At 41.7% G+C, this 25,926-nt stretch overlaps 1 protein-coding gene across 1 annotated transcript in view; it reads left to right on the plus strand.

Annotated features, from left to right (window-relative positions):
* TBC1D22A (TBC1 domain family member 22A) overlaps nucleotides 1-25,926 on the plus strand; it is a 2,197,648-nt gene that overhangs the window by 838,100 nt on the left and 1,333,622 nt on the right. The window lies entirely within an intron of this gene.

Raw genomic sequence — 25,926 nt, forward strand, 5'->3', positions numbered from 1 at the left:
TGTCATCACACCACTTTTCAGATAAATAATGCAGTTCCAAGTTGATGGACTTCTTCCTCTGATGGAACAGACATGGTGAGCTGAGCAGTGTGCTTCTTCAGTGATAAAGTATATAAACTAAGCTGACCACTCACCTCCATCTAACCACCGAAGAATGAAACTGCAAAAGCTGTGCAATATAATCCACCTCCTGCTACCACCATCACTGTAAGATAACTTAACAGTATTGCCTTTGGGGTGGGGCACCTCCAATCAGAAAATATTTTGTCACGCAAATCTGAATAGAATTTGTGAGGGATGGAAATAGGAAGAAAGCAACATGTTGTCTGTGTGGGCTCGTAGTGAAACTTACCCAGTAAAGGGATTGAGACTTGAAAGTCTATCTCTGGCAATGCATCACACCCACTGCCCAGGTTCTCTCATGTCCATTAGAGTGAAGAGGAATCCATTTGTCAGTTCACTGGTTAAATGACCAAATTTACCATCTGCTAAAAGTGGGATGTTTGTGATCTCTCTTTGCACAGAATTACGTACTGCCAAAGGTAGAAAAAAATACCATCCACCTCAGCCAGCTGTGTTAAAATATTTAATGAGACCGCTATCTCTGGATGAGGGAAAATTTTGTGCAAGTAGTGGAGTACAACAAAAATTGACAATCCAGGCATTCAAACATGTACAAGATAAAAAGATTAAACTATGCCTACACTTTTTTCTCATGAAAGGAAGCACTGCTGAAGATAGTATGTTTCTTTTATTGATGTTAATCAGTTTACCCAGATGACTTAACTGAATTCGAAAAGGTATGGGGGTACATTTTTAAACATTGATTAGGAATTTGAAAAAGATATGCAGGATATACTTAATTAATTTCGCACAACTATATAAGATGGTTCAAATTAAAGGACAATAGATTAAAAATAACTAATAATAGGAAAATACACTGATGTGGAAAGTTCCAAGAAAACAAGGGATTACTTAGGGGAACTGTGCCATAAATATACTGTCATTTTCAGAAAAAGAACTAAATATGGGAAATGTAATGAAACCATAGAGTGAGATCATCGAAGTTATGAAGGAGGGAATGTGAAATTACTTTGGGAAGTGGTTATCAATGTAACAAGAACACCATACTGATTTGTAACATTGTATGGTTAACGTTGATTATTTCTCAGTTGACATACAATTGCAGTGTATTAAATAAGTGAAGTTTTATAAACACACTTTAGCCCTTAGTCTTAGTACTAGTGTTCCTGCCAGAGAAAAAAGAACCGAAAAGCCAATCTACTAAAGAAGAATGGGAAAAAACATGTTTTCAACAGTTTTTTATAGGGGATTTTAGCACAAGGGGCAAGGAGTTCCATAGCTTGTGTCCAGAAAAGGGAAGCTTTGCCCTCCCCATCTTGCTTTCCTGATTTTGGGAACAACTACAGTTTTTGCAGTGCCATATCATAAATTCTGGTTAGGCACATGCAATGAGAAAAATGTCCCCAAAAATACGGGAACTCCACTGTACAAAGCTTTGTGGATAATATAAAGGGCCTTAAATTTGACCCTTTCTGTCGCTCGCAACCAATGAAAGCCATGAATGCCTTTGGAAATTGAATCAAACTTGGGAATCTTCAAAAGCAAACGTGCAGCCACATTTTGAAGGGACCTTTTCTTAATGCCCAGATATAGGGCAATGCAGTAATCAATTAGCTAAAGAACTAATGCAATGATAATTGATTTTTACATATCTACAAGAATAAAAAGAAAAACCTTCATCTGTATCCTAAGAAGGTGGAAGCAGGAGAAGATATCCTTATTTATTTGATCTGAGAAACAAAGCTGTTTATCAAACCACACCTCAAGATTTCTAACTTTTTGGACTGGACAGACAGGGGTACCTAAATAGAGAGGTCACCAAGACTTATTCCATAAGGAGGAGTTGGAATCAAAGAGTATGACTCCTGATTTTTCGAAATTCAGTTTTAGACAATTTTCTTGCATCCAGGTAACAATGTTGCATAAGCAATCATTAAACCTGGAGGCTACACCATCAACATCAGAGTAGATGGAAACCACAATTTGTGTCCTCTGCATATGACCAATGTCAAAGCTGTAAGATGTAATAGGTTTAGCCTGTGGAGTGACATAAATGTTAAAGAGTGTAGGTGATAGCGAGGAGTCCTGAGCACCCCACACGGCAAAGTAAAAGGATTAGAGGTAAAATCACCGAAGGCCATGCTGTGTTTCCTTCCTGTAAGAAAGGAACTAAGAATGGCAAGGGCTGTGCCTCTAACCCTGATTCCCTCTAGCCAACTGATTAAAAGTGAGTTATTCAATGTACCAAATGCAGCATAGAGGTTGAGAAGAATCAGCACAGCCCTACCACCTGAGTACACCTATTTGCGAATCTCCTCGGTGGCAACCAGCAGTGCCAACTCAGTACAATGGGAAGACCTATACCCAGGTTGCGAGAGGTCCAAAATGTTATGGGTATCAATAAAGGCAGTGATGTCAGCCTTAATTCCTTGTTCCAAAATTTTAGCTTGTAAAGGTAGTCTAGAGATGGACCTACCCTTTTTCAAGTCACTGGGATCCAAGCGAGGTCTTTTTTAGCAGCGGGCAGATTGATATCAATTTCTATTCCGTTGGAAAAAGATATGAAGTTAAACCTCTATTGAGCAATATAGTAAGATGTTTAGCCACCGTTCTAGATACCAAATGCAAGACCAAGGGTGAACAGGGATCCTGAGTTAGTGGTTTCCCAGACACCCAAAGTCCTATCCTCAGAAAGAGGGGTGAAATGTTCCACGGGAGTCTGTTATGGTTCTGGACCAACAATAAGTTCTTAGGCAAGGGAGATGGGACCAGTTATCGTATCTGTGCAAATCCCATTGGATATAGAAGACAATTCATCGTAGATCCCTGACACCTTTGCCTTGAAGTATTCCGCCAGACTATCACAAAACTCTTGGTAGGAGCAAAATGTTGAGTGCTATTGTAGTTGGAGAGGGAAGTAACTGTCTTAAATAGTTCTTTAGTCAAATCATTGGCAAATTTTGTCAGTTAAATATTTGGATTTCTCTACCACAATCAACATTTTATACTCATCTATCACAGTTTTGTATAAAGCTTTTTTCACTTCATTATTATCAATGCTCCTCAATCTTTCAAAGGATGACAATGATCAGAATTAGCTGGCGAGAAAAAAATGGTGTGACGTATTTTCTTTGTTGATATGTTGTATGATCCTAGTTGAGATATATATCAAGCAGACAATAATGTTAAATTGTTTTGCCCTGCTAGGACCCAGCAAGTCGCACCCTTCTGTGTAACACAAGTTGTTGTTAAGTGGTATGTGGTATTGGTAAGAGAACAGTTTCTGGAAAATTGGTTGTTCAGTTTGGGTGGAGCACTGGTCGATTCTTGCCAAGTGCAGGGGATGGGGAGGTTTGGCTTTGGCTCTTACAACCCAGCTGACATTTGATTGGTTGAGGTCATGTGTCTCTGACAATTCTAAAGACCTGGAACACTTGTGGTCTGAATAATCCCAAGAAGCACGCCTAGATAGACTTGAGATGTCTATCACATTGTTTGCAGGAGACACATCTATGTGACAATAATTTGAACACATTTGTTGAGAAGTGGGGGCATTGCTATCTTGTGTCATACAGCTCTTGCTCACATGACTTTGCTACAGTAATACATAAAAATGTAGATTATAAACACAAATCTGAATATAGATAGTCACAGGGCAGTTATTTCATAATCCTGGGTTCGCTAATGAACCACCTGGTTCTCATAGTTAACGTCTATGCCTCCAATGTAGATGACACAGTAGTTTAGACAGAACCAGGAATAGATCTAGAAATGCATCCCGACGGATGCACTGATATCAAATGGAACTCCTTGGCATACATTACAGATGGAGAGTTAAATATAGGCAGAAAGTGCATATTTATATTATTCCACTGTTCATGACTATTGTGTTGCGGTGGATGATAGAGTAGAGATATCTACCTCAGACCCTTTCTGACCACTCTGTGAGTCATTAAACTTGGCCTTCAAGGCCAAGGTGTTGTGCTAAAGGCTTAGAGATTATATTCTCTAATGCTGCTGGATTCAGCCTTTACAGCGGTATGAAACACTGTAATTCATGATTACTCTCTATGGAACTCTTGGTTGGTTGACTCACATGCATCACTTTAGGAGGGCTTTAACCCCTTCGATGCTGGTGACGGAACCATTCCGTCATCAGACACGGTTGAGCTGTGCTGATGACGGAATGGTTCCGTCATGACCACACCCATTATCATTGGGGCCCAGCACAGGGAGAAAATATCAATAGCAGCGATGAGGTTAAGCGCGGTTTGTTTTTTAGAAAAATCTGCCAATATGAAAGTGGTCTGTGACCATCTTACTATGTTAGAGGACAAGATCAAGGATGTGGAGAACAATTGGCTGTTAATGTCTGGTTGTAGGTCTGACCATGAACTGTACAAGACTTTGTTGGCTCTTAGGAAGATGGCAGAGAGATAGATGAACATTATTGGTGGTGACACACAAGCCAGACTGTAGGGTGAGGGGGGAGCATCTTGGTAGACTTTGGTATGGCTGCTCAGAGATGACACGAAAAGTAATGTTATCCCAATCATATGGGTAGGCAGTAGTGCTCCTTAAGTGACTATAGCCTCGATTGCTACGGTCTTAACTACATATTACTCAGACCTATATACTTCCATGGCACTGTTCACAGAGGCCCAGATAGCGGGGTATCTGCATGCTATTGTTATTGCTTTGTTGGGGACCAATAATAGACTACCACTCTATGAACTTCAGTCATAGGAGGAAATATCTGAGGCTATTAAGAGTCAAGAGTTTTACTGCTGAGTTTTATAAGGCATTTGCTGAGAGCCTTATTCCACACCTACTAAAACTTTTCGATGAAGCCAACGTTGCTCACCACCATTATTGATGGAAACCATTATTATAACCTTACTGAAACCAAATGAAAATCCTCTATCAATCTGGATGTACTCTCCCTTCTCAATGAAGACAGTAAGATTTTCGCTAGAATCATAGCCAGTTGACTGACCTGCGTAATTAAAGGTCTGGGTCACCTGGAAAAGAAAGGCTTTATCCTAGGTCCACTGCACATAACATACAATTGCTACTAGCATTGATGCATCAGCTCAACCCGGAGCTCCTTGTGGTTGTTGCATTCTGGACGGCAAAATGGCTTTCCACTCCCTGGAATCGCCTTTTGTATTGCACAGGATGGACTTGAGCACTCCAATACTCAATGTCATCTCACTAATATATACTTTCCCAACTGCTAGAATTCTGGTCACTAGAACGCTATCATCCCTGTTGGTGCTTGTGATGGTGGGAGATGGGCTGCCCCATGTCTCTGCTCCTTTTTAGGTTTCCCTAAGTGAAAGCTGCGCAAGCAGCTTTTCACGCAGGTAAAAACCTAATGAGAACAGTAGAGTGGCTTGGGAATGCGCCCCTCTGTTCCATTGGCTAGCTCCATAAATGGAGTCTAGCCATTGGAACAGAGATCTGTCCGTCATGGCCGGACCAGATTCATGGGCGTTCCCGCGATTTCTTCCCTCCGCATCGTCATCGCGGCCGTGGGCGGGGTTTATTTTTTGTTGTTGTCCAGGTTTGTTTGGCCATTCCGCGGCCGACCGCCAATGGAGGAAGCCTTCCTGACCCCCCCTCCCGCTGTCCGTTCCCGCCCCCCCTGTCCGTGTGCTTCTTTTTTTCCTGCGGCCAGGACCCGCGTGGTACCCCGACTCGAGCCCTCGAGACTCACTCTAAAGGGCCAGAATGTATAAGAATACTTCATTCACCTTTCTGTGTTCAACTGAAAGTCGGGAACACTCCAGCACAGGTCAGCCTCCGAGAGGGGGAAGGCAACGGGACATCTGCTGAAAGCCCGTCTGCCCCATCTGCAGTCCTTGCACCCGTCCACCGCCCTGGTGAGAAGCTGAGTCCGGCAGTCCTTGCACCCGTCCTCCGCCGTGGTGAGATGCGGAGATCGGCAGTCCTTGCACCTGTCCCCCGCCGTGGTGAGATGTGGAGACCGGCAGTCCTTGCACCCGTCCCCCTCCCTGGTGAGACGCGTAGTCCGGCAGTCCCTGCACCAGTCCCCTGCTCTGGTGAGATGCGGAGTCCGGCAGTCCTTGCACCAGTCCTACATCCTGGTGAGATGCGGAGGCCGGCAGTCCTTCCACCCGTCTGCGTCAGAGGTTCCAGGGAGCAGTTTTCACTTAAGAGCATGGCCGAAAACAGGGAACCAATGGGCACACATGCCAACATTTCAGAGGAGGTAAGGGGAAGATAAAAAACAAAAAACAGAATCGTGAGAATGCATCAGTCTACTGACTTCTGTTATGCGGAGACCGACAGTCCTTGCACCCGTCCCCCGCCCTGGTGAGATGCGTAGTCCGGCAGTCCTTGCACCAGTCCCCTGCTCTGGTGAGATGCGGAGTCCGGCAGTCCTTGCACCAGTCCTACCTCCTGGTGAGATGCGGAGTCCGGCAGTCCTTCCACCCGTCTGCGTCAGAGGTTCCAGGGAGCAGCTTTCACTTAAGAGCATGGCCAAAAACAGGGTACCAATGGGCACACATGCCAACATTTCAGAGGAGGTAAGGGGAAGATAAAAAACAAAAAACAGAATCGTGAGAATGCACCAGTCTACTGACTTCTGTTAAAGCAGAGGCAATTTCTGGCAGGAGACAGTCACAATTAGTCACTTTTCTGCTTTAGAAATCTGGAGTTTCCCACCTGAATGAGGTCTGTTGACAAATATGGATGGTAAGACTTGGGTAAACATGTCTGAGCTTTTGTTTCTTGTAACCATGAACCCAGTGTTTTAAGTGGGCCGGGTCCTGCTGGTACTCAGCACCGGCAGATCTAAAAAGCAGCTGCTGAGACGAGTTCCTATCGGGCTCTCCGTTTTTGCCCTCACCCTCGGGATGAAAAAAGTAAATGTTAACTGCAGCAGTGCCGCCCTTCACTGTGTATGATATACCGTCAAAGAGACTCGCTGTGGTTCTCTCACAGTCTCATCATTTCAAAACTGAAGCATGTTCAATGTTCTATACAACGAAGACAAAGTTATTTCTTATTTATCTTACACAACTTACAATCAATGACAAAGCCAATAGTCCTGGCTTGTTGTAGGTGTAATGTTACTTATTGCATTCTATATCTGGAGGCAATGACGGAAGCAGCAAAATACCAGCGGGGGAAGGGGGGGGGGCTCTATGCGCGTATATTTTTAAGCCACGCCCCTATTTGCATCTGTCCCAGTTGTTTCATTCCATGTAAAGCTCTGCTGGCTCCCCCAGATGCGCCTCTAATTCAGATATTTCCACTGAAGTACACTGCTCTCCTCATTCAGGCAGCACTGTAGTGTTACATGCAAGAGCATGAGGGGAGTTTGGAAGGAATCTGAAATAGTAGGGACTGCTGTCATTAGTAACTGAAAAGGAATGTTATTTTTGGTGTCCCTTTTGCGGTAGTCAGACTACAACAAACACTGGGCCTCTCTTTCCGTTAAGTCTTTGCTGCTGCTGTGAAATGCTGTTTTCAGCCCCTTGGAGCTCTGACACTACTTCCTGCCAGAGCCTCTGATTGGCCAGTTTTGTTGTAGAACATTATGCTCTTGTCTTAAATGTGAACACTCGGGGAGTTTGGAATTAACTCTTTCTCCCAGCCTCGCAGACGGAAACATGTATGTGTCTGTGTGTGCGTGCCTGGGCTTGTGTGCGCATCTGTGTATGTGTGCATGCCTGTGTGTGGTTGTCTGTGCATGTGAATGCATCTCTGTGTGTGCACATCTGTGTATGTGTGCGTGCCTATGTGTGTGTGCCTGTGTATGTGTGTGCATCTGTGTGTGTGTGTCGGTGCCTGTGTTCGCTCTTCCTTTCTATCCTATCCTTCCCACTCTCTCCTCTCCCTTCCCTCTTGAAAACCCATAAAATGCTGCAGTTTACTTTGTTTGGGTTACTGCAGTGCAATGTCTTTTCTTTACTTATTATGGTGATGTGTGTCTGTGATATGGTCATGGTGGTGACTTATGCATGTGGTAGTTACGTGCCAGTGTGATAGGTTTGTGATGACATTTGTGGCAATATTTTGTATGGGTTATGCTATGTTCTGGTGTGACTTGTGCATGTAATGATGTACATCTTGGTCAAGTGCATTTTAAAGTATGCGTTTAGTTGTATGTAATTGAGTATGTGGCTCCTGACTGTGAATTATGTATTTGGTGATGTATGTGGTACTAGTGTGTGTATATGATGACGTACATTGAAGGAGGCAAGAGTCAACATAGCATTTCTGCTCTGCACTTATTAATCTAAGCACAAGCCCTTAATGGCATACAATACTTTATTTGTTAACAAGGGTTTTCCATTTCCGGACTCAATATTCGGTGTATATTTATGGTTTCAGTACATTGAAATCTAGCCCACTACTAACCATATACTTCCAATACCACAGCTGTCCGGCTGGTTTGCACTGCTCACCAGATATTGGCCTCGATCATAATATTATAATGTGGCCTGTGGATTAACTAATTAAACATTTTACTTAAACACTACTGCATTTAGTCTGCGGTTACATAAACAATGTCAGCCTGTCATTTATTTTATGGGTTCTGATGTTTTCCTTACTTTGCAAATTTGGTTGCAGTGCTTCTTACTCTCCTGTTTGTGAATTGGGTATTCCCTCCATGATCACGCCCATCGTTGCCAGATCTCTGATTTATTCTTATCAAGTAGAGCTGCTTCCCTGCCCCCTCGGTTTTGTGTGTGCCTCTGTTGCCTGCTTGCGACCCGGTTTTGTGTGTGCCTCTGTTCCCTTCTTGTGATCCAGTTTTGTGTGTGTGTGTGTGTGTGGGTGCAAATGCAATAGGTGTCGCATTTGCGAGAGATTAGGCTATTGGCTTTGTAAAAGACAATGCCATTTATTTAGGTTTTCAAAGCCAACACATAAATAAAAATGTTGTCATTTACAATGCCAATAGCTTTAACTTTTCCAAAGGCGAAACCGCTGCATTGTAAATGCTTGTTTGCTGTAGGAATGAAACCTTGGAAAGCAAATCGAGGCAACATCATGCACATACAGGTGTAGTACGAAGTCACCTGAGGGAGAACTTGACTCCGGCTCTCTATGAATTTACCAAATTTGGTGGTTACTCTGGGATAGTATTTAACTAGAGTAAATACCAACCTTATCCATTGGTGCCAGGTGGTTAACTTAGACTATCTGATTAAGTGGAGGGAGGAATCGAATTGTTATCAGGGCATCAAAATTCACAGGGACAAAGAGTTGGTGAATCTTAAAAACTATGGCCCAGCCATGTTCAGTTTCCACACGCCGGTGGATCAATGTGTTAATTTGAATTTATTGTTGGTAGGGTGGCAATCATCAAAGTGACGGTGTTACCCAGATTACTCCATTTATTTATGAATATATGCCCCCAACATGCTAAAATCAGAGTCATTTGCATGGAGGGATAAGCGAGGTTGAGCTGGGAGATAATGACTGCTGCTAGTGAGTTGTTATTGTTTTATGTACTTCTAAAGCGCAACACTCATCCGACAAGGATATCACGGCGCTGAAATTGAGCAGTAAACCATGAGCAATTACCAGAGACAAGTAAGAAACAGGGGGAGAAGGAGGATAAACAAAGCTAGGTCGGCCTCCAGTTACATATATCAAGAAATCAAGAACCCACAGTAATGGATCCAGAGACCTAGTTTGTATGTATGGTTACTGCATGATTTATGTCAGTATTTACCGAAGAAAGAAAAATTTCTTTCTAGAGTCCCCTCACTCACCGGGGTTTCCCCACGGTGACATGCTTCATCATTGGGGCCATCCCAGTTCTCTACGAAAAGGGGCGTGCTGCGACTAGCGAACTAAGCAGGAGCACTGTATTTTTGAAAGACTATGTGTGGTGTGAAGTGTTGTGGTGGTGGAGTGGATGTGTGATTAAAAATACCGTGCTAGTGGGCCTCAACAATTTATTCTGCTCCTAGTTTGGTATATTAAAATGGGGTAACACTGGTATTTAACCTTGAATTGCGCTAAATCAGTGTTTTCTGGTCGACATGTTTCAAGCTCCCCAAGCTTTTCATCAGGACCATACAGGGTCCAGCCCTGTATATACCACTCCTATATTTAAATAAATAGGATTGTTTCACTATGCGCTGTTAATTTAAAACATGCGTATTATACATACGATTTGTATCTTACTGTCGTATATGTATCGGTGCCTAATTGCACTTCATGGTCTCAGGCGAGGGCGGGATCACCTCGTGGAAGCATTGTTCCTTATCGGCGAAACCGCTCGGTACTACCTACTCGTTCCTCACCCGGCCGCATATATGAGGTAACAATCCGGAGGTCGATAGGCAAGTCATTCCAACACTTGGCAGCAAGGTGCGAAAAGGCACGTCCACCCATCCTGGATAGTTTGATTCGTGTGGTGACTGCTTTGGCTGTGGCTTGTGACCGTAAGTTCCGAGCTGGTGCATAGAGCTTGATTCTATTCCGCAGAATGTAAGGACCAGTATTATGCAAAGTTTTATGAGCAATGCATAACATTTTGAAAGATGCTCTTTGCCTCATAGGCAGCCAGTGTAACGCTCTCAAGCAGTTGGTGGCCGAATCATACTTTTTCTTATCGCAGACAGCTTTAGCTGCCGCATTCTGGACCAGTTGTAGTTTTGAAAATAAGTAATCCGCCATACCAACAAATAGCGAATTACCATAGTCCAGCCTACTAACTAGTAGGGACTGGACTAGGATCTGTCTGCATTCCAATGGAATCCAGGGAAAGACACGTTTCAGCATTTTTAGTATGGCAAATCCTTTGCCACATATTGTGGTAACATGATGTTTCATAGATAAAGTAGTGTCCATATGGATTCCCAAGTTTCTGGCGGACAAGGTTGGGTTTGGTGGAGTGCCTAAGGTATTTGGCCACCAGGAATTGTTCCAAAGCTGTTTAGCTCCGCCGAAAAGGAGGATTTCTGACTTGTCAGCATTTAGTTTCAAGTAGTGACCGTGCATCCAGTTGGATAGCTTTGACAGGCAGTTATGCAGTCTATTTTTGGCGTCCTCTTCACCATTAAGGGTTACCATCAGCTGAGTATCGTCAGCGTAAGAGCAGATATTGATACCCCATTTTTTACCTATAGACGCCAATGAAGAGACATAAGCATTGAACAATGTTGGGCTCAATGTTGCTCCTTGAGGCACCCCATATTTGATCTTCCGAGGAGTGGAGGTAAAGTTTCCTAAACAGATGGACTGGGATCTATTCGATAGAAAAGACTCCAGCCAGTTCAGGGCTTTACCTTGTATTCCTTTAGCAGCTAGCATATTTATTAGCAGTTTGTGAGAAACGGTATCAAACGCCGCTGATAAATCAAGTAGTATCAGGGCGACCGTTTTGCCTTTAACAACCTGCATTCGGATATCGTCCATCACAGCCAAGAGCGTTGTCTCAGTACTGTTATTTGATCTAAAACCAGTCTGAGAGACGTCCAGCAGGTTATTGATTTCCAGAAAACTTGACAACTGTTTAGTTACCAATCTTTCTAAAACCTTAGATAGGTATGGAAGCTGTGAGATGGGACGATAATTGGCTGGATCGTTTATATCCACGCCAGCTTTTTTTAGTAATGGGATTACAGCTGAATTTTTCCAGACTTCTGGGAATTCGGCTTGATCTAGGGAAAGATTAAGAACTTTTGTAACTGCTGAACAAATAATGGGTGTTAATTGGGAAAAGATATAGTGTGGACAAACATCCCATGGCGAACCTGATTTAATTTCTAACATGGCCTTGCTAACTTCATCTTCAGAAAAAGGGCCGAAATTAGAGCAGATTGGCTTCACCTGATCCGGAGCTATATTACTTGTCAGACCAGGCTTTCTTTGCAGTTTATTGATTCCTTCTCTAGCCCCTCACACCGTTTATATTAGTTATGTTACAGCCCACATCTCTGGGTACAATATGCACCTGTATCTTTCAAAGACTGTCATATCCTAGGGCTGCTGTGGATACTGCAGTGGCAGCCATTGGTGCATGGCTTAGACTGGGTGTTGTCATGGGCTCCCCCGTTATACACTTTAAGAGATCAAATAATGGATAATTCTGCGATGCCCTTCTATGCATAGTCATTAGTGAAATCAACATTTAATAGGGATAACTTGGAAGAGCTGGGGTATCTGTTTCATGGGGGAATATTTCTGACTCTTGAGCAATATTGTGGTAGAGCACCAAATACCACCCTTAGTTTTTTTATGTATCACAGACTTCACTATGCACTCTTTCAGGAACATGGGGAAACGCCTACATCTTTTGTTATCATGGGATTGAGTACCACACATCTACAAACACGCACTGAGAGAGCATCTGCTGGGCTGTGTTTCAGCTATGGAGCCATGGGAGAGGGATCTGGGAGTTGTATTGGATACTTATAAGTGGTCCTATTATTCTGCTCAGCAGGATCAAATTACGACAAATTATACATATAAACTGTTACATTTTAAATTCATACACATTCTGTACTATATCCGCCAAGAATAAATCATGCTGCTTGAATGTGCTTGTTAATATCAGCCTTGGGCTTTTCTTTACCTGGCATGGGAATGCAATTACATTTCCTGCGATTGGGCTACAGTGTTGGCTGAGGTTTCCCTCATTGTTGGGCATGATGTCCCTACCACTCATAACATTGCAATGTTGAGAAATTTAGCTAAACTACCGAAACCTTAGCAACGCCTGGTTGTCCTGCTTCTGCTATTGACCTTAAGAAAGGTGGTCTTTCATTTTATAAAGAGACTACTTTGCATACGGGAGGGCTGGTTTACAACTTTATCAATGTATTCCTCCACACCCCCTATCTGTGATAAGCTGATCTGGCAAAATGAGGCCATATTAGCATTGAAAATGGGTGTCACTCACAGGCAAGCATGGCAGTATTAGAACTCTGCAGTTCTCTGAAGGTGGAGTATCACCATACTAATAATATATTGCTGTCACACAGTTCTGACAGTATATGGCTGCTGGGGATATTCCTTTTAAAGGCCATATGATAAGTTAGGATGGGTAGGGGTGGGCAGAATACATTCATTCCTCCACCAGAATTGACAGACTTCATCCAAATTCCACCACTTGTCTCATGGCGCAATTTTTTCCCTCGAGGCTCCAGAAATGCGAACAGAAGCACAATTTGGCTTTCCTTCTGCTCTTTCTAACACAGGCAATTATGGTCAAAGGGCTGTTTCCCAAGTAAAGATGCTGCCTCTCAAGGAGATCTTCTACCCTAGCGGCAACAAAATCAACTCAAATAGCTAGATGATGCGTTTGTGCTGATTTTTCAGTGCTGCTTGCTTTACTGACCTAAATGGCAGCACAGTGTGCATATTTTCCCCCCAATGATGGAACTCTATAGAATTTCACTGAGTTTTAATGTAACTCCGTAAAATGAATTCTGGCAAATTCTACCTACCCCAAATTGTGGGTTCCTTAATGATTGCATCTAACCGCATGTGTCAACACAGATACGTGTGGGTGATTAGCATCCTAAATACAGTATTTTAGCACAAAAGTGTGCTTAAATGTTGTTAATGTTTCCTGGTTTGCTACTTAAAAAAATAGGTTTGGTGTAAAGAGCAATCTTAGGCTTTCAGTTCAGGAATGTCATTGCTGTTTGATTCAATATTTTGAACTGCACTCTTTCTGTACATTGCAAGAAAACGATCTAACAACCACACGCGCTGTCCTGTAGGGTAGTAAAGAACACCTAGTTCACATTGTGGAAGAGGCAAATAACATATGGCTGAAATGTGCTTTATTGAAGCGTGCCCCGTGCACTCCTACAGTACAAGCAGGCAGGTTCCACTTTTACCTCTTTCTTTCAAATGGTACCCTTTTCAGATCAAAAACATTCCACCCATTATAATACTGAATTACAGACAATCCTGCACCATTTCATACTACATGCACAGAAGGAGCGTAGCACACAATGCTTCCTAAAACCAAATGTTTCAACGACGACAAAAAACAGCACACCTTTAGGTGAAAAGATCATTTTTCCACATAGAAAGAGCCAAAATACCCAGTTTCAATCAACAAACACCACTGTATGTCAAAACAAAAAAACTGTAATTTCAAACTTTCAACAAACAAAATGAAAATGCCAAGAATTGGGTTATTAATTTGGAAGGATGTATTCTTACCAACTGAATACACCCTGTATGGTTAGGCAGAAGCATAGTTATGACAAAACCTCTGCTCAACACCTGATAGTGAGGGCACAAGCAGCAGGCAACCGCCAGCAAAGAGCGTGGTAGATTCAAGAATACCATCAACTGTAAAGTAAAGAACACAATACGATAAAGTTCCCAAACCAATTTAGAAAATGGAGAAATATGTATTGAGTACAGATCCAAAGATTATGATGATATGTTAAGACGAACTAAAGATATGAATTTTTAAAATGTAAGGCTAAAACATGCCCAGAGAAAGTAAAGCAGCAATACAAAATAAGAGTTTGTGGCGGATCTGGATTTACGCACAATTTCCAATGCAATAGAGCTGTGGTCCTCTCAGCTAAATATTTTACCTTCATTTTTTATCTTTCACTGGGAGGAAGATTCTTTTTGGTCATTCCTGCAGTCCCTACATCCTCAGAGATGGTCTTCTGCAGGGTCCAATCCTCCATGGTCAGCAGGGCTATCTTGGGAGTCAGGAGTGCATCTGTTTTTTTTGTCCCTGCAGCAGGTAAACAGGAAGTGAGCAAACTGAGCCTTGGGTAGCAGTTCCAATCCCTGGGAGTCAATAGGACTTATTGAAACACTGAGCTTTGAATGGGGTACTCTTATTCCAGGAAGAGTCAGGAATCTTCCTACAGTAGGGCCTTCTGCGTCATATGTAATCTGCCAAGGCCCATGAATGTTTTTTAGGAAATGGTGATTGAGGCACCAGCATTACCTTATGGACTAGCCACTTATTGGAAATACCCTGCCACCTAGTCCTAAGCTTTTTCTCATAGCACCCCGCCCCCCAGGTCTATGTTCAGTTAAACAGATACCCCCAGTATATGAGCTATCCTTCCATCTGACAGGGGCAAAACTGATTCTCTCCCCTACTGTTTTTGGAGTCTGGAAATATTTTAAGAGGGACAAAAAAAACATAATTGAACAAGAGTAATAGTGTTCATTGGTATGTCTGGTGCTTCAAGTTGACATAAAAGGATCTGAGATTTCTATCATGGGTAATGCTTACTTAAAGGAACATCCAAGTTCCTCACTTGCTGTCTATGACGTTCGAAGTAACCTATGATGAAATATGGCTCTTGTTGACAGCTACCCAGCCATAATTCGACGTATTACAGCCAAAAATGAAACTATATATAAAATGTTGTCCATGCATAGACACACGTTAATGCCAGAACTATTTTGATGGTGATGTCCGCAATTTAATATCAACAAAATAAAAACATTTGGTGCTGTTGAGACAAATGCCACAGCAGATTCTCTTGCACTGCTTTCTTTGTAGGCTAAGCAGTGTATTCCATAAAGTGAAGTAGTAGCACAGACTTAATTTTCATTTTAGGATTCACATTCTTCTTCTCCACAGAAAGAAATCCGATAAAGGCACCAGGAGTTCGTTAAATGTGTAGTCCTTTTATAGCGAAGCTGTTTTTGGAAAACATGATGTTCAATAATTTAACAACATCCAGCAAAGCCCTAAGCTCCAGAAATCCAGTTTCCTCAAGTCAAAACAAGTAACCCCTACTCAGATAGCTGTCGCAGGATGTGAGTCTCTGAGGAGAGGTAATGTTATATTGGAGTGCTCAGTGTACAACGAATCTGGCTTTTAGAAAAGAAATATTTTGGTGAAGAATATAAGGTCTCTTCATATGTCTTACATTTGTGTCAGATATGTGCACCTGTAATTGTTGCAAATTCCCTATGCTAGATTTAAAAATCACATGAATACTGTGATACAAAGAAACCAATATAAAGATAATTCCGTTTAACATTCATTATTTTGAAGTGCTCTTCTTCCTATTAATTTGCTAAGTTAAAGCACTCGGAGCAATTGTCAAAATCATTTAAAACGTTTTAATGAACGTTTTTGCATAATTCAGGGCTTTTCTGTACTTAGACTGTCATTGTATCATGCAGTTTTAAGGTTTCCTATATTCATAAATGTGTCCGATACGTGGGATACCGATTATTATTAAGACCTTTTGCTTTGCAGATTAAGGCTCAGCACACAGGGAATGGACATTTACTTTAGGCATGGTTACTAGGTTTGGGAAGTGGATTTTGAAGTAATGATTCAAGATTATTATTGTGGTAAACTCAGTGCACAATATAGTAATTAGGAAAATTACAGCAATATGGCATTTTTTCCCTAAAATATTGCAGAAGTGCGTGCAGTCCTGAATAGTATCAAATGGACCATAGATGTCTTGCATATTAATACAGGTATGTGTTATATTGAGCAATCAATGTAGATCTGTCTCTGGCCATGGCCTGTGGATTGAAGCATTTCTCCCTGCCCTTGGCTCAATGTAGAAGGCTGTTGGACCTTGCCCTTTTTTGCAGGTTCACCCGAAACTTTTAGTTTGTTCCTAAGCTGTTTCTGTAACCTGGTGTTGGTGATTTTAGATCTCTGCCCACTTTTTTCACTGTGGTCCAGTTTAAAGTGTGTGCGCTCTCTGTGTGTGTGGTGAGAGTGACCTGCCCTCCCATAGGAATGAATGGGGAATATGTGTGACCATGGTAGTTCCTGATGTGTGGGGAGTGCAGGGTCGAGTTTGGTATGTGCGAACTTGTGAGAATGAATGTTGCGCGATTATGTGTGTTGCGTGAATGTGTCTAGTGTGGAAGTGCCACTTCTAGACATGGTTGTGCGTGTGCAGTGAGTGTGCTGGCACGTGATTGGCTGGAGCCGGCTGGTGGGCCTGGCTTGTGATTTGGTGTGACAGTTATTCTAAGTGCTAGTTCTACTAAGTGCTGATTCTGACAGTGGCCCATGTGGCCCTGTCTTGGTGTAAAAAATCCCTTGTGCATATTGCCCGTGCCAGTTGGCACAATGTATATTGTGTGATTACTATCTGATGTGTTTTGACAATACAAAAGTTATTTTTATATAACCTTGTGTGGAGTTCCTTTTTTAGGTGTGCCTAGGATGTTGTTGCTGTTGTGTGCGTGCGCAAATGCTTTACACATTGCTTCCGGGATAAGCCTGGCTGCTCGTGCCAAGCTAACAAGGTGGGGTGAGCAGGAGGTTATCATGGCGTGTGACTCCCTTGCCCTGACTAGAATGGTGGTTTCTGCCTGGCTTTGGTGTAAGCCTTAGCCAACCAGAAATCCCAGTTCTAACAAAGGCAATCTTCTATGTTTATCCCACCACACATACACTGTTCTCTTAGGGAACCACTCTTAATACTCTCTGCACATTTCCACCTCTAAGATTTATAAACACCACATTAGCTGTTCCCTTACCTCTAATCCAGTATCCAACACTTTCTCTGAAATTCTTTTTCAGCTAATTCATGTAAAATCTTTCTTTCATAAAATAGTTATTAATCAAACTTTCAGTCAAGAATGAGTACATGACTGGTTTGGTTCCTCCAAACCATCATGCTCACCTCTGCAGTCAATGTTGTCACATTCAACTAGTCATGGAGGCACTGCTTCCTGTTTCACCTACTTCCTGTTTCACAATATAAAGAGGTGGGACTCTCAGTGCAATGCATCACAAATGCTTTAGTAGCTAGTGATAGGTTTTCACCAGGTTACTTGCTCCTGGTTCTCTGTGATTTACAACTCTATATCTTGGAATCCTGCTTTAACTGCTGGAATCTTCCTTTATATCCTGAAAATCAATTTTCATCTTCTGAAAAGCCTGCTTCATCTCCTAGAATCGTGCTCAATCTCTTGGAATTCTTGTTTTTCTCCTGCAACCCTGCTCATAATGGATCGAATCAAATCTACTTTGATCATGTTTTTGTGAATGTCATGTTCCTCACAATTCTCTACTTTGTATGTACTGTCTGCCTGGAGGTTCAATATCACTCGTGGCATTTTCCTTTAATCAGTGGTAAGGCAAGATAATACCTCTTGCTTCCATGTGATATTTCCCAGTTTTAAGCAGCACAAAGGATAATGCAAGGAGATGTCCTTATCTCTGGCAGCTTTTACGAGAGAAGAAGTTTTGACTGTTACACCTAGCTACTGAAAGCTTACCACACCAATGACTCCGTACTGCAGCTCTGATACTAATCCCAGGCAAGAACCTGTAGCAGCCTTACAACATCAAACTCAAGAATTGCAACAGTTGAGAAGCAAGACTGAAGTCATGACGCTGACTGCTTATGCTCTTGATTTTCTGGAGATCCAACTAAACTTGAGGATATTACAGACTCTTCCGAACTACTGTGCCTTTTGCCTGGCTCATTTTATTTTGAACACTCCAAGGTGGAATAACTTATTAACAGTCCCTCTGGGGCAGCCTTGCCTTAGTCACTCCATTTGTTGCAGAATCAAATCCATGACAGGATAATTATACTACCTAATTGAATTCATTTAAGAAAACATTTGGACGGCCAGATAGAGAATTCTCTGCTGAAGAGGCACAGAATGACATACAGCAAGGAAATAATGATGGGCACATTTATGTAACCTGGCAGAGAGATCCCAATGCCACTTCTCAGTAAGAGACATAAGGAGAAAGACTCAGGGTGAATTACTTGTTCAGCAAGGTCTACACCCTTGTAGTTAGTAGAAGCAGCCCTTCTCATAGAACATTGTTCGCTGGAATGCAAGAAAGAGAGACAAAATTTGAGGTCCTTGTCCTCAAGACTTCTCTCGAACCTTGTCTTCTCGGAAGAAAGACTTAGTTTTTACTGATAGTACAGGTTTTAAGAAGATCCAATGCATATTGAGATTGCAAGGGTTGCTCTATCTCAGAATGAAGAGGGAAAGAATGCTTATGCTTTTAATGAAAGTGAGACGGTCATACGGCCCAAGCTGGTCCCTAGGTGCCTGACAAGGATGTGATAGTACACCAGAAACCCTTTAGGGGTGAGAGGGAAGTATGTGGTCATTTGCTCTATGAAGTACATATTATTCCACATAGTCCAACACTTAATCAAGTTCCAGGGCTACATGACTGTGGTGCTTCCAGAATGTATGTTTATGATACATGGGCCTAGAAGAATCAAATTCCCTGAGTTTCAAAGAAGGTAATTTAGCACATACAGACTACAGACTGTTAAAAACATCTCTGGGATGTGATTCAGTAAAAGAAAAGATGTTGGCATTGATGGTTTCTTTTGGAGCTTATAAACATTATCTCTTCACCCAACTACGCATTAATTTTTTGGGTTACCATGGCTACTCAGATGCAACCCATATATAAAGAGGGCTACCAGATGTTTTTCCGATATTTACTTTTTTGCCAATATAATTGACTTTTTTTTTTAGATTACTGGGCTCCTTTAGAATAAAATTCAGGGTGAGTTGATGAATGCTACTATCGTACTGATTCCCTCAAAATTTCAGGAGTATGATGATATCTTTGAAAAACTTGCCGAATTATATTTACCACTGTATAGACAATCTGATTGTGCCATACCTACTGAACCCAGAAACCATTGGGAGGCTTTGCTGGAAAAGAAAATCAGTACTTAAAGGTTTATAGAATGGGTAAAAATGCAATCTTCTTCCACCACAAGGGATTAATTGTTTTTGTCCCAAAGAAATCTAATCAATTAGAACTGTGCATTGATTATCGAGGGCTTAATAAGATCACAATAAAGGACAACTATCTTCTGTCCTAAAATAGAGACATCCTGAGGAGTGTTTGAGGTGCCACATTATTCACTAAACTTGATCTGTTGGGTGGTTAGCATTTGCTTATAATAGGATCTGAAGATGAGTGGAAGACTGTATTTCGTACTCCATTTGGGCATTTTCAATATTGGGTCACGTCATTTGAGTTGCTCAGTGTTCCAGCAGTTATACATAGATTCATTGATCACATTTCTTGAGTCAATATGTGATAGTATTCCTGAGATGATATATACTCATTGAAAATACACCTCCTATCTTTTCAGTTTTGTCCAGGTAGAGATAATAACTTATTACTAAGCCTAGGTAGTGCACGTTTGAAAAGGAACACATTGAATATATTGGTTTCTTTTAAAAGGACATTAAAATTGTATGGAAACAAACAAAAAAATCTGCAATTTTTGACTGGCCAATTTGTATTATCATTCTATTCATCATCATCATATTTCTTTATTTCGTCAGTACATGCCATAAAAGACGAACATACAATCATAAAAACAACATTTGTAATTTCATTGAAAACATTAAAAACAATATCAGTTTCAGCTGTCGAGGATCTATAGGACAGAAATGATCTAACAGTCTATGGTTTTACAAAAATCAATTAGATAGATTTCTTTGTAAAGTGCATATGCATTAGCAGTTTTGAATAATGTTCAGCACTCCCCTGTGTTTTAGCCACACCGCCGCCAGATATTTAGCAACGGCAAAAACAACTACAGATGACAAATCCGTTTTCAGTATGCGTAAGGCTTGCATACAATGTGTGATTCGCAAGTTTTTACATAAGGGCACCAACCAGTACCTTCTCGCTCTCCGATATGCAGGGCAAAAGAACATAATATGTACTTCACTCTCAATATCACAACTGTAATTAGGACAGTTTTTCAAAGCAGATGGAAACAAATTGCATGTGAAAGCTCGAGTTGGTAGTGTGCCGTACCTCCACTGCAAATACAACTTCCTTGTAAAAGCCAGAAAGATAACATCTAGGACAGCTTCAAAATAGTAAAAATCCTTCTCCTTTAAAAAAAGAGTCTGTTAAAGTGCCACTGTGAGTGCTAGATATCGAGACTGTTAATCTACTTTCATAAAAAGGTTTAGACAGACTTTTTCGTGAGGTTCTCGGGCAAGCAGTTTCAGGTTTATACCACATTTGCGAGAGGCCCAACTTGATAAATTCATCCTTAACATAAGCTAGCCAAGGAATTTTCCCCGTATTAGTTGTAGTTAAAATCTCTAATAATTCCTGTCTGTAAACAGAAAGCTCTGGGGTACTCCATAATCTCCTCCAAAACATTAAAGGCTTCAAGCCCACAACCTCATCAATCGGTCTAAGACCCATATCCAGTCTAATGGGTAGCAAGGGGGAGCTACTGGGGAGCATCAACAGTTGCCTAAGGAATTTATTTTCTGTGACAACAATCGCCGGACAACAGGCGTGCCGTGCCCCCAGAGCTCACCCCCGTAGGTGACAGCCCCTCTCACTCTTGTTGTGTAAATCTCCACTACAGGTCGAATAGGTTTTACTGTGGAGCTGTTGGAGAGTTTTAGGATGCCTCCTATGAGCTGGGATTGCCTAAGTTGGGACTTTATTTGATGAGGGGCCACGTCATATTTTCATTAAGAGTTATCCCTAAATATTCAAAAATATGAACTCTTTCCAGCCTTATTGTTCCAATGCACGGGTTAGGTCTAGTCAGTGCAGGGGGATTGAAAATCATAAATTTGGTTTTCATGGCGTTGATTTCCAACCCCCATCCTCACAAAATCCCACAAAGCCATCCAAAACCCTCTGAATTCCCATTGGGGATTTTGAAAGCAGCAGGGTGTCATCTACGAACATTATCGCTGCTACCCTCCTACCAGAGAGTTTGGGCACATCAGTATGATTTATCCCATTTAGGTGGGTAATTACCCGGTTGACATAAAGGCAAAACAGGGTAGGTGCTAACACGCAACCCTGTCTCACCCCCCTGCCAACGGGGAATTTTGCTGAAAGATGGCCGTTTCTTCCACACCTAACACGTGCAAAATTGTCCTGGTGTAGGCATATTAGAATGTGCAACAAATGATGAGGAACGCCCAATTCGGCAAGGACAACCCAAAGCTTATGTCTTGGGACCAAATCAAAAGCTGCTCGTAAATCTACGAACACAGTATAGAGACTGCCCCCCTCAGACTTAACCGACTTCCAAAATAACATGTTCAATCAAAGTATCTGGTCCATGGTGGATAATGTGTTTCTAAACCCTGCCTGATATGGGCTTAGTATGGAGCTTTCCTCCATCCAGTCCTGGAGACGGTCCAGTATTAGTCTTCCGAAGATCTTTTGCGGGACGTCGATCAAACTGATCGGCCTGTAGTTGGCTGGCAGCAGAGGTGAACCCTTTTTAAATATAGGGACGATCTCTGCGCCCAGCCAAGTACCAGGCACTGGGGTCCCTGTCAGGACTGCGTTGAATATGACTAGGAGGTATGGGGCCCAAATTGTGGGTTGATGTTTAAAAAGATCACCCGGTAGCTTGTCCAGCTCCGGGGCCGTCCCAATTGCCAATTTGGATATAGCATTTTTGACCTCATTTATCGTGAAGTCAATGATATCCCTTGACATATCTGATCTAACTGCATCTCCCCTAGGACACCCTGCGGAATTGCAGGTCCTGCTGCGTAGAGGGTGCGAAAGTGTTCTTTCCAGACACCTTCGGCTATGTTAGCCTCCACAGCTGCAGCTGGCTCTGCCGAGCCATTGTTTACAATGGACCAGAATCTTCGTAGGTCTCTAGTTGCAAGGGCATTTCATAAGCCAGTCCAATTATCATGGTCCCATTCCTCTCTTGCACACTTCATTACGCGCTTGTAATTAGCTCTCAAGGTCTGGACTGTTGACTTACTAGCCTTGTTTTTAATGGAAGTAACCAGTGCGGTCTTAGCTCTTCTACAAGTAGAGTTATACCAATTAGGACTAGAACCTTTTTGTGGCCGCTTAGCCGCGGGAGGGTAGAATACATCTGACAAAGTATTTATTAACTGTTCATGCAGGGTTCCTGACTTGCAAGAGTTGTCATAGATGGATCCATCATTAAGTGCAACACTAATTTCCTCTAGAATAGGGAGGATAAGAGAATAAAGCTACGAGACTCGCTCTGGTCTTTCTACTATTTTTGTCTACTTTATTCTTCTCCTATCGTTGCTTAAGATCATTCTCGAGTCTGGGGCGCCATTCGCATCCAGAGTCCCCCTTGCAACACCAGGCATAGTTATTTTTAAGCTTAGCGCGTTGTGATCACTGTCATCCCGTGGTATTACAAAGAAGTCCCTTATGTGCCACTGCTTTAACCTGCCAGGTGCGGTGGGGGCGGGAAGAGGACGAAACGCTGCCACGCGGGCTACCGGTCCTCGCAGTCCCGCCGGTGCTCCAACAATGCCCCAGAAGAGTATCTGCATAAATCAGCCTCCGAGTGGCACCCGCTTTGCTTGGTATACCAGTAACCATACAAGAGTTCTCAAGGAAGAAAACAGAAATAATGGACTTTAGTGTGATTATATAGCAGAGAAAGCCTTAAAAGTGTTGCTTCAACCAAGACTATGGCAAGTTTAAGCCAACTTTATGGCAGTAAAATCCAATTAAAATGTATTCTGGAAGCTACCATCAAAGAAGAGAGAGCAAACCTTGCTGCAGACACTAGCGGTTGACAATTCAGAACAACCTTTCTGCACAATTTATCTTCACGTAAACATAATTATTTTGTTCTTGATGAGTAACTACTGGCAATAAACATGTTTAGTAAGCGTGATGAAATGTTTTAATTGGGAACTTGGGAACTTTTGAGGAGCACAATAAGGTTCTGTATCTCTGCAATATGCTATGGATTTACATCCTTTGTCAATATGATTTGTCCATGAATTCCATACCAAGAACAAACAGAAAATGTTCTATCATGATTCTATGCTGATACTCCTACAATTTACAATTAAAATCTTATTGAAGTGGTAAAGATGAGTTGGGTAAAGTTGAAGATGCTTAAAACTCTCTAAATCTTTTAGGTATAGATGCATCAAAGGAAAAACCGGTCGCAAATGGGCAGATTCTCAGAATCTTCCCCTTTGCGGCCAGTATTTTTGCATTTGGGATGCATCATCCCAAATGCAAAAATCACAATTTAAGAAATCGCAAAATTGCGATTACTTAAATTGCGATTGCATTTAAGGAATCTATCTTCACGTAAACATAATCATTTTGTTCTTGATGAGTAACTACTGGCAATAAACATGTTTAGTAAGCGTGATGAAATGTTTTAATTGGGAACTTGGGAACTTTTGAGGAGCACAATAAAGTTCTGTATCTCTGCAATATGCTATGGATTTACATCCTTTGTCAATATGATTTGTCCAGGAATTCCATACCAAGAACAAACAGAAAATGTTCTATCATGATTCTATGCTGATACTCCTACAATTTACAATTAAAATCTTATTGAAGTGGTAAAGATGAGTTGGGTAAAGTTGAAGATGCTTAAATCTCTCTAAATCTTTTAGGTATAGATGCATCAAAGGAAAAACCGGTCGCAAATTGGCAGATTCTCAGAATCTTCCCCTTTGCGGCCAGTATTTTTGCATTTGGGATGCATCATCCCAAATGCAAAAATCGCAATTTAAGAAATCGCAAAATTGTGATTACTTAAATTGCGATTGCATTTAAGGAATCTCAAATTGAGATTCCTTAAATGCAATGCATCAAAGTAAAACAAATAGCCATTTCGCTATTAGGGGGAGCAAATTACCATGAAGTTGAACTTCATGGTAAATTGCAAAAACTTTATAAAATGCACTAAAGTGCATTTTTCAAAGTTCCATTTTACACACACACATGCCCTTGGGGCATGTGTGTGTGCAAGAGGTTCTCATATGTAGATTTCAGGGGTGCAACAGGGTGTCCTTTTGACACCCTTGCACCCTTGAAATTGCATTCTCAATTTGCGATTCTCTAATTGAGAATCGCAAATTGAGAATTTCTTCCCATTCATTCCTGTGGGCCTCTAGGCCCGTAGGAATGAATGGGGAGGTATTCCTTCATTGCGACTCGCAATTTGCGAGTCGCAATTAAGGAATGTTTAGAAATCGCTAGTATTTTTGCGATTTCTACATGCATAGCCTTTTGCTATTCCTTTTTAGCTAATCCTTTTTTTTTGCTAATAAGGAATCGCAAATGTCATTGTTGATGCATCTATACCTAAGTCCTTCAAATTTGGAAGAGTTATTAGTTGAGACATCTTTATACAAGACAATTGCCTAAATATTGAACGACAAGCTTTATTAATTCCTACTAAGGAACTAAGGAACTTCAACAGAAGGTCATGAGAATGGTACATGATTCCACGATCTTTTGTTACAAACTTGTCAAGTCAACATTAGACTTAATTTTGAGGTCCTTCTGGAGGCCATCTGTGACATAGGATGTTGAAATGCCTGTTAACGTTTGTGCGTTGTGTGATCAAAGTATGTCTCCATGGACTAGACCTTTTAGTTATCTACTTCATCTCTCTGTACTACCACAACTGTGAAGTACACTTTCCACAACTTTCCTTTTGATCTTCCAGCTTCCAATGGTTTTAGAGTGATAATTGTTCATTTGTTTCCAGGATAGGTCATTTTACCCCATTAGAAAAGGTTCCATAACCTCCTACTAGGGCTCAAGGCTTTATCACTGATGTCTTTCAACTTCATGGCCTTCCAACTGTCATATTCTCTGATCCCAGTGCATTTCCCACTTTTGAAATGCTCTTTTCTCATCCCTCAGAATCCAACAAACATTTTCATGTGAGCTCAATCCAATTGCCAAACTGAAAAGGTGAACTAATGCTTTGATCAATACCCGTGATGCTCCTGTAAAATCTAAATTAATTCGACACGTTTTCTAACATTGCCTGAATTCTTATATAATAACACCAAACTGAGTACTGCCATGGTTTTTCCATTTATTTGACTATAAGGGATTCACCCTCAAGCATGTCCAGATTCACCACTGATCAACCC

The sequence above is a fragment of the Lissotriton vulgaris genome, chromosome 1_1 (assembly GCF_964263255.1).
Source record: "Lissotriton vulgaris chromosome 1_1, aLisVul1.2, whole genome shotgun sequence".
NCBI classification, from domain to species: Eukaryota; Metazoa; Chordata; class Amphibia; order Caudata; family Salamandridae; genus Lissotriton; species Lissotriton vulgaris.